The following is a 10,804-nucleotide window of genomic DNA, read 5'->3' as shown; positions in this document are numbered from 1 at the left end:
ACTGTTTAGCAAAACAATATCTGGCCTCTCTGCTTCAGGAGGTGAGATGAAGGTTACTAGTAGAGGTAAGAATGTAGACGGCGGTATATAAGGCTCCATCCTGTCACTTCTACACCATATTGTTTCAGACTATGGAACAATATTCTTCTCCAGACTGAGGGACTGACCACCTCAAAACTTCAAGGGTGATGGACTGATTACATCGTCTTCACGTCTTCTGCTTCTATCAACTTTTCTGTACTCGACTGAAGAAGCCTACTGTGTAGGCAAAATGTTTCGAAGTAAAGATACCTAACTGTTGCATATGTGTCTTACCTAACAACAATATTCACTTTGTATAATATCAGCAGAACAAAAAACTACCTTTTCGTGCTTTCCTTTGTATTTATTTATTTGGTTTGTTCCTTGACTAGGGGCTTGATTTACGACTAGGTAGAACAGGTCATTATTTACAACTCACTCACCACGAGTTTAATCCCCGCTGTGATATGGTTTGGGTACCTGTATTCGTAACATGTCCCTTGTCAGTTCAGTACTGCAGTTTGTCCAGACTCATTTGTAGTTTTTCTTAAATATCTAGATGGGTGGCGATCTTGCTTCTTAGGACCCTTTCAAAGATTTTTATGATGTGGGACGTTAGTGCTATCTGTCTGTAGTTCTTTGGTATTGCTTTACTGCTCCCTTTGTGGAGTGGGGCTACGTCAGTTGTTTTTAGTAACTGTGGGACGATCCCCGTGTCCATGTTCCCTCTCCATAGGATGGTAAAAGCTCGTGATAGGGGCTTCTTGCAGTTCTTGATGAACACGGAGTTCCATGAGTCTGGCCCTGGATCAGAGCACATGGGCATGTCATTTATCGCCTGTTCGAAGTCATTTGACGTCAGGATAACGTCAGATAGGCTTGTGCTTACCAAATTTTGCGGCTCTCTCATAAAAAATTCATTTAGATCTTCGACTCTCAGTCATACTGGGACTTGAGTAGCTCACTCATTTCCTTGCTGTTATCTGTGTAGGACCCATCTTGTTTAACTAGGGGCCCAAAACTGGATGTTGTTCTCGACTTTGATTTGGCCTAAGAGAATAAATACTTTGGGTTTCTTTCGATTTCATTTATGGCTTTTAGTTCTTCCCGCGATTCTTGACTATTGTAGGATTCCTTCAGCATTAGATCAATGATTGCTTTTTCTCTGACCAGTGTCTCCCTACGTATTGCAAATATATTGGCTTCTTTTAGCCGCTCTGTTATTCTTTGCCTTCGTCTGCAAAGGGAGTGTCTTTCTCTTTCTAGTTTACATCTCGTTTTTCTTAAAGGAATATGCCTTGAGTATACATTGAAAGCCACAGAGTTAATCTGTTCTAGGCAAAGGTTGGGGTCTGTGTTGCTTATGCTATCTTCCAAGCTTATTTCATTTAGGACTTGGTTATTGAAGTTGAATTTGGTGAAGGCTCCCTCGTGACTGATCACATTTTGTCGGTCTGGGGCTCCGTGTATGCATGTCTGAACCTCTATTATGTTGTGATCTGAGTATATTGTTTTTGTTATGGTGACATTTCGTATCAGATCATCATTGTTAGTGATGATGAGGTTCAGTGTATTCTCCAATCTAGTAGGCTCAATTATTTGTTGGTTTAAAGTGAATTTTGTGCAGAGATTTAAAAGCTCGTGTGTGTGAGAGTTTTTATCAGAGCTGCCTCCTGGTGTTATCTCTGCAACAACATTATTTGCTATATTCCTCCATTTTAGGTGCCTTAAGTTGAAATCCCCCAGGAGCAAGATGTTGGTGGCATCGGCTGGAAGATTTTCCAGACAGTGGTCAATTTTCAACAACTGTTCCTGGAATTATTGGGACGTTGCATCCGGAGGCTTGTATACAATTACAATGACCAGATTTTAGTTCAAGATCTTTACAGCTAAAACTTCAACTACATCACTTGAGGCATTTATTAGTTCTGAGCATATAAGTGACTGTGACATACAGGCCAACCCTCCTTTCCCCCTTTTTTCCTGTTCACTCTGCGACATCTGTATAAGTTGTAACCTGGGATCCATATTTCGTTTTCCAAGTGATCCTTTATGTGGGTCTCTGTGAAAACCGCGAACATTGCATTTGACTCTGTGAGCAGTTCACGGATGAAAGATATTTTGTTGTTCGTTGCTGGCTTTAGACCCTGTATTTTTGCAAAGAAGAATGTCGCCAGATTGACTGTGATTGACTACAGCATACCAATTCCTAAGTATTGCACCTTTTCACTTAAATATGAGTTGGCCTTTGTATTTTTATCTGGCTAGGTAACTTTAGGGTGTGTTTTAACGGTAAGTTAATATTAGAAATCTTGTATATGCAGATTAATTTGTTGTAATGTTGACATTAATTGTATACCCCCTTCCTCTTTCAGTTAATTACAAAAATTATATACAGTCCACCTTAAAAATTATTGCCAGAATTATTATTTTACTAATTTCAATATAATTTATAGGACCAGGGTTATATGTGAACTAGAGAATTGTGGGTGTCGGAGGGGATGTTCTTCAGTGACCTAGAATATCCAAAATTCCCACATACCTCAAAAGTGCAACAAAATGTAAACAGCTCTACTCAGTTGCCTTCTAATCAAATTATTAGTATGAATGCAGTGAGGTTCATGCAAGTAATTCATTTCTCACAACCCTATTCCAATCTACCATCCCTCCATTCCCCCAAAAAAACTTCTTAAATCACATCCCAAGCTTCGCCTTGAAGCCAAACATGATGCCTTAAACAGTATTGATAACTTAGTCACACAGTTCACCAGTCCACTGGTGCAGCTTGTAGTACTGCTGTTGTCGTACACTGGTGCAGCTTGTAGTGCTGCTGTTGTCGTACACTGGTGCAGCTGGTGTGCTGCTGTTGTCGTACACTGGTGCAGCTGGTAGTGCTGCTGTTGTCGTACACTGGTGCAGCTGGTAGTGCTGCTGTTGTCGTATACTGGTGCAGCTGGTAGTGCTGCTGTTGTCGTACACTGGTGCAGCTGGTAGTGCTGCTGTTGTCGTACACTGGTGCAGCTGGTAGTGCTGCTGTTGTCGTACACTTGTGCAGCTGGTAGTGCTGCTGTTGTCGTACACTGGTGCAGCTTGTAGTGCTGCTGTTGTCGTACAATGGTGCAGCTGGTAGTGCTGCTGTTGCCGTACACTGGTGCAGCTGGTAGTGCTGCTGTTGTCGTACACTGGTGCAGCTGGTAGTGCTGCTGTTGTCGTACACTGGTGCAGCTTGTAGTGCTGCTGTTGTCGTACACTGGTGCAGCTGGTGTGCTGCTGTTGTCGTACACTGGTGCAGCTGGTGTGCTGCTGTTGTCGTACACTGGTGCAGCTGGTGTGCTGCTGTTGTCGTACACTGGTGCAGCTGGTAGTGCTGCTGTTGTCGTACACTGGTGCATCTGGTAGTGCTGCTGTTGTCGTACACTGGTGCAGCTGGTAGTGCTGCTGTTGTCGTACACTGGTGCAGCTGGTAGTGCTGCTGTTGTCATACACTGGTGCAGCTGGTAGTGCTGCTGTTGTCGTACACTGGTGCAGCTGGTAGTGCTGCTGTTGTCATACACTGGTGCAGCTGGTAGTGCTGCTGTTATCGTACACTGGTGCAGCATTTAGTGCTGCTGTTGTCGTACACTGATGCAGGTGGTAGTGCTGCTGTTGTCGTACACTGGTGCAGCTGGTAGTGCTGCTGTTGTCATACACTGGTGCAGCTGGTAGTGCTGCTGTTGTCGTACACTGGTGCAGCTTGTAGTGCTGCTGTTGTCGTACACTGGTGCAGCTGGTGTGCTGCTGTTGTCGTACACTGGTGCAGCTGGTGTGCTGCTGTTGTCGTACACTGGTGCAGCTGGTGTGCTGCTGTTGTCGTACACTGGTGCAGCTGGTAGTGCTGCTGTTGTCGTACACTGGTGCATCTGGTAGTGCTGCTGTTGTCGTACACTGGTGCAGCTGGTAGTGCTGCTGTTGTCGTACACTGGTGCAGCTGGTAGTGCTGCTGTTGTCATACACTGGTGCAGCTGGTAGTGCTGCTGTTGTCGTACACTGGTGCAGCTGGTAGTGCTGCTGTTGTCATACACTGGTGCAGCTGGTAGTGCTGCTGTTGTCGTACACTGGTGCAGCTGGTAGTGCTGCTGTTGTCATACACTGGTGCAGCTGGTAGTGCTGCTGTTGTCGTACACTGGTGCAGCTGGTAGTGCTGCTGTTGTCGTACACTGGTGCAGCTGGTAGTGCTGCTGTTGTCATACACTGGTGCAGCTGGTAGTGCTGCTGTTGTCGTACACTGGTGCAGCTGGTAGTGCTGCTGTTGTCGTACACTGGTGCAGCTGGTAGTGCTGCTGTTGTCATACACTGGTGCAGCTGGTAGTGCTGCTGTTGTCGTACACTGGTGCAGCTGGTAGTGCTGCTGTTGTCGTACACTGGTGCAGCTGGTAGTGCTGCTGTTGTCGTACACTGGTGCAGCTGGTAGTGCTGCTGTTGTCGTACACTGGTGCAGCTGGTAGTGCTGCTGTTGTCGTACAGAGTGATGGCTCTCGTAAAGAAATTGGAGCATCAATAACTGGACATCTACTCTTAAACAGAACTGTTTGCCATACTCTTTTTTTTTTTTTTTTTTTTTTTTTTTACAGGTTAAGGATTCCTACCTTTATTGACAAGCTAAAAGCTGTTACCTACACCATCTCATTTGAAATCATTTTTATTCTTATGAGACATACAAGTAGGTAACAGGATGAAGTTGGAGCCATCTGTGAGCCAGTATTTTCATTTGATCAACTGACTTTATCTCGTTGACATCATTATGCTGTACGAATGTGTTCCATACTCGAGTCATCCTGGGTATGTATGATCTCAGATGGAGTGATGTTCTGGAGAAGGGTACAGCCAGAGTGAAGTTGCTGCTTTCTGCCCGTCTTGTGGCATAAAAGCTTGTTTCACGCTGTCCTCGAAGTGGATCCAAGTGTGGTACTTTGACAATATTGGCCTTGTACATAACAGTAAGGCCACCCACATCCCTCCTATGTTGAAGGCTCTGCTGAAATGACAGATCTATCCAGGATGGGTCCAAGCGAGAGATGAGACGTCTTGCTCGGTTCTCTACTCTGTCAAGCAGTCGTAGATGAGAGAGAGAGGGGGGGGGGGCAGCAAACCAAGAAAGTGGAGCATACTCAAGGTGTGAGCATACTTGTGCCTCGTACAGAATCTTGCAACCCCTACTGTCAAGCAGATACGAGATACGGCGAAGTGCTGTACGCTTCCTGGCTGCCTTGTTTGCAAGATTTACAGTGCGGTTTTTCATGGTCAGTTTGGAGTAAAATTTCACCCCAAGGATATCAACTTCTTCCCCAGGTGCCAACATCCTCCCATTCATCCTTACTACTGCACTGGCATTACCATCATGGTGCCTAAAGACCATCATCATTTGTGTTTTCTCAGGTGCAAATGTTACTTGCCATCTATTTCCCCAAGCTGATATAGCTCTTAGCTGGTGATTGATGTAGCTTAGATCAGCTGGCATTTCTTCTCTTGGATAAGTGAATGTCAGTGTACAGTCGTCTGCATATGCATGGGTTTCTGGGATGAGATGAAGAAGGTCATTGAAGTAGACATTCCATAACAATGGTCCCAGCAAGCTTCCTTGTGGAACACTTGCACCAATAGTATGTCTTGCTGATTCCGTTCCATTGAGAACTACCCTTAGAGATCTACCATGAAGGTAATCACTGAGGAGACATAGTGCAGAGCCTGCAGTTCCCAAAGCTTGCAGTTTTACTAAGAGGCCCTGGTGCCACACCCGGTCGAAAGCACCAGCAATATCCAGTGCTACCACACAGCTGACTTTGGATTCATCCAGTGACTGGTGCCACTCAGTGGAGAGGTTTAACAACAGGTCAACAGCTGAGTAACTTTTCCTGAAGCCATATTGACGGTCACAAAGTAGTGAGTGGTAGTCAAAATCTCTGTCATTTGTCTTGAGATTATTGTCTCAAGGATCTTGCCAGTGATTGACAGCAGTGACACTGGTCTGTAGTTGCTGATTTCTGCTCTGCTCTTCTTTTTGTGAACAGGGACTACATTTGCCTCTTTCCACAGAGAGGGCCATTTACACTGTACTAGGCAGTGCTGAAAGATGCGAGTTAGAGGTGCTGCTAGCTGGTCTGCACATCTTCTCAGCAATCTTGGGCTCAACTTGTCTGGGCCCACAGCCTTTTCTTGGTCAAGCAATTTAAGGAAATGCACCTCCTCCTGCCTTATTGTCACCACTGACAGTTTTGACACAGTTCTTGCAGCTAGCCAAGGAGGGTCCCTTGCTGGATCAGGAACTTGCATTTTGGTAGCAAAGTGTTCGGCAAAGAGGTTCTCTTTCTCTTGACTACTAGTAGAGGTGGTCCCATCCTGTCGATTTAGAGGTGGAATGAGTTCATCAGGCAGATAACCTTGTCTGTCCTTGACCAGGGACCACCAGGTTTTGGAGCCTACCCTACCTGATGCTAGCTTTCTTTTTGTGTCCACCTCCCATTAAGCAATGACCCACTCAAATGCATCTATGTATCTAAGGTTGACATTTTAATTGTAACTGATTCTCTATCATCCATAAATGCTCTCAACTCATTAAATATAAATTGTGGCATGCTTGTGTCAGAAGCCAGACACAGGTATGGTTGGATTGTGGACAGTGGAGTCAGCGGGCACATGCTGTGGATTCCACCCAACAAAATAAGCCGACTCTTGGATGTCACTACCGCCCGGCTCCGGCTGGGTTATAAGTAAGTATCTATGGCAAATTAAATCACCACCACCAGATGTAGACAAAACGAAATGTAAACTTTGCCAGATGGACTATTGTCACACCCTGCGTCATTATGTACTGGAGTGTGATAAAATTAATGAATTTATAGACAACTCACTCAGAAATGTTAAAGAAATGGCAAAATATTTTATCCACAGTGGTAAATTACAAACCATTCTGGAGAAATACCCTGACTTTGCTCACTGTAAATAATGCATTACCACGTGTGTGTGTATGGTTTATGTACTCACCAATTTCTGGTTGCAGGGGTTGATACACAGCTCCTGGCCCCGCCTCTTCACTAATCGCTACTAGGTCCTCTATCTCTGCTCCATGAGCTTCATCATACCTCGTTTTATAACTATGTATGGTTCCTTCCTCCATTACATCATTTGCCAGACTATTCCACTTCCTGACAACTCTATGACTAAAGAAATACTTCCTAACATCCCTTTGACTCATCTGAGTCTTCAATTTCCAATTGTGACCCCTTGTTTCTGTGTTCCATCTTTGGAACGTCCTATCTCTATCCACCTTGTAAACTCTGCACAGTATTTTGTATATCGTTATCATGTCTTCCCTAACCCTCCTGTTCTCCAGTGTCGTCAGGCCGATTTCCCTTAACCCTTCTTTGTAGGACATTCTTCTTAGCTCTGGAACTAGCCTTGTTGCAAACCTTTGCACTTTCTCTATTTCTTGACGTGCTTGACAAGGTGTGGGTTCCAAACTAGTGCTGCATAGTCCAGTATAGGCCTGATGTACACGGTGTACAGAATCTTGAACGATTCCTTACTAAGGTATCGGAATGCTATTCTCAGGTTTGCCAGGCGCCCATAGGCTGCAGCAGTTATCTGGTTGATGTGCGCTTCAGGAGATGTGCTCGGTATTATACTCACCTTTTCCTTGAGTGAGGTTTGCAGTCTTTAGCCACCTAGCTTATACTTGGTCTGCGGTCTTCTTTGCCCTTTCCCGAATCTTCATGACTTTGCATTTGGTGGGGTTAAATTCGAGGAGCCAGTTGCTGGACCAAGCTTCCAGCCTGTCCAGGTCTCTTTGTAGCCCTGCCTGGTCCTCATCTGATTTAATTTTCCTCATTAACTTCACATCATCTGCAAACAGGGGCACTTCTGAGTCCATCCCTTCCATTATGTCATTCACATATACCAAAAATAGCACAGGTCCTAGGACTGACCCCTGTGAAACTCCGCTGGTCACAGGTGCTCACTGTGATACCTCGTCACGTACCATGACTCGTTGTTGCCTCCCTGTCAGGTATTCTCTGATCCATTGCAGCGTCCTTCCTGTTATTTGTGCCTGATCCTCTAACTTTTGCTCTAATCTCTTGTGAGGAACTGTGTCGAAGGTCTTCTTGCAGTCCAAGAAAAAGCAATCTACCCACCCCTCTCTCTCGTGTTTTACTCCTGTTACCTTGTCATTAAACTCCAGTAGGTTTGTGACACAGGATTTGCCTTCCATGAATTCGTGTTGGTTGTCGTTAATAAGTTTGTCGCGTTCTAGATGCTTCACCACTCTCCTGATAATCTTCTCCATGACTTTGCATACTATACACGTCAATGACACTGGTCTATAGTTTAGTGCTTCGTTTCTGTCTCCTTTCTTAAAGATGGAAACTACATTTGCCATCTTCCATACCTCAGGTAGTTGCCCAGTTTCAAGGGATGTGTTGATGATTGTGGTTAGTGGCACACAGGTACCTCTGCTCCCTCTCTAAGGGCTCAACGAGAGATGTCCGGTCCCACCACCTTTGAGGTATCAAAGTCATTTAGCAGCTTCTTCACCTCCTCGGTTGTGTATATTTCATCTAACACTTGTTGGTATATCCCTTGTTGGTGTACCCTCTGTTCTGACCTCCCAGAGTCCTTTCTGTCTCCACTGTAAATACTTCCTTAAATCTCATATTGAGCTCCTCACACTTCTTGGCCGTTTCTTGTGAGCTCCCCACCTTTCCTCAGCCTGATTACCTGGTCCTTGACTGTTGTCTTCCTCCTGATGTGGCTATACAACAGCTTCGTGTCGGACTTGACTTTTGACGCTATGTCGTTTTCGTACTGTCGCTGGGACTCCCTCCTTATCTGTGCATACTCATTTCTGGCTCTTCGACTGATCTCTTTATTTTCCTGGGTCCTTTATCTTCTGTACTTTTTCCATTCTCTAGTGCATTTTGCTTTTACCTCCCTGCACCTTTGTGTGTGTGCATGTGTGTGTGTGTATGTGACCCAATTAATATTTGCACTAATAACTCATTTCAGTTGTGACTGGGTGTGGACATGTGAATTGCTCATTACTTTGTAATTTATTCATTGTAACCAAGTATAGACATGTAGATGATTCATTATCTTTGTAACTTGGTCATGATTGTGACCAGATCTACCTGGAGTTCATTACCTTTGTAACTAGTTCAGCTATCATAACCAGGGCCGGATTAAGAAGTCTCCGGGCCCTAGGCTATTCAGATTGACGGAGCCCCTTTGAGTTACGGGTAAGCGAAGCGACCGCTTCCAGCTTGGGGGTGGGGGGGGGGTCGGTGTGAGCCTGTTTAAGGTCTAATTAAATACATTCTGGCTATTTAGATTAAATTTAATAGGGAAAGTACATCAAGACAACCAAAACCATTTACCAACAGCCATTATAACTATCTTGTTAAATCATGCATTTTAAAGAGAATAAACTCAAGACAGCATAGTATTACTAGATTAGGCTATTAAAGTAGTGACATCATGTACCTATTATATTCAGCATAACCACTACAGCACTATTATTCCCTTTATAAATCACTGACCATTATTGTTATCATTGCATCATGCATAAGACTATCAAATCATATAAACTCAAGAAAGTCAAGAATTGTTTATATTCACAGGCACTTCTTAAATAAATTTTTTTCTGGATTTCTTATTGGCAAAATCATCAATTATACTCTGAAAATCAATATTTCTTGTTAGATCAGACTCAATGGTCAACAAGGGTAGGTTACACAATTTGTCTTGGCTCACTGTTGAACGGAGCTGGTTTTTCACTCTTTTCAAAACAGAAAATGAACGTTCTCCTTCACAGTTAGTAGCTGGAAGTGTTAGGTAAAGGCGATACACTATGTCAACATTAGGGAAGGTTTCTGAGATATCTGCATTTCTTAAATGTTTCAAAGCAGCTGAGGGCGCACATTTTTCAGGTGGAGCTTTAATCTGATTCATATACCCAGAAAAATGAACTATTTCTTCAACAAATGTGTCCTGAACATCTGCTGAAAGGTGTTGTTGCAACTTTAATGCAGCTTCTCTCAATTCTATCAACAACACTTCAGTTAATTTGTCACAGTACAAGTCTAGATAACGTGTAATTACTACAGAAAATTGGAGAGGAATCTCCCATACTCACCCATTAGCGGGAAAACACAGCTGTTCTGATGTAAACAAAGGCGTGTTGAGTGTTACCATCTATGGTTAGGTTTATTTATTTTTATTTTATTTTATTTCATTATTTATTTTTGTTTTGATTAATTTTTAAAAATCAATTTTACTCTCCAAACACTTGAACTTTTTAGGTAGGGACCCCTTTGCACTTGCACCATGTGCGCAGTCTTGGATGAGCCCCTGAACCCCTTGGACCGCGGGGCCGCCAAATGCGCGGGGCCCTAGGCAAATGCCTAGTTTGCCTATGCGGTAATCCGGCCCTGATCATAACTTTGGGGTCCAGTCCCTGGATCCATTAAGTATCTTTGTAATCCTGTGATTACAGCCCACAGGATGGGTATGTGGTGCATAATAAAAATATTAAACTAACTAACCTCTCTCTCCAGCCTAATTTTTGTTACCTTATAGAGCTCCTCTGCCCTACTTTTGATAATTTTCTCCATAACTTACTTTATTTACTATACATGTTAGTGACACTGACCTGTAATTTATCGCCACCTGTCTGTCCCCTTTTCTGAATATTAGGACTACTTTCACTGTTTTCCAGACCTCTGGAAACTGCCCTGTTTAAATCGATTTGTTG

The sequence above is a fragment of the Cherax quadricarinatus genome, chromosome 14 (assembly GCF_038502225.1).
Source record: "Cherax quadricarinatus isolate ZL_2023a chromosome 14, ASM3850222v1, whole genome shotgun sequence".
NCBI lineage: Eukaryota > Metazoa > Arthropoda > Malacostraca > Decapoda > Parastacidae > Cherax > Cherax quadricarinatus.
This window is presented reverse-complemented; position numbering follows the sequence as displayed.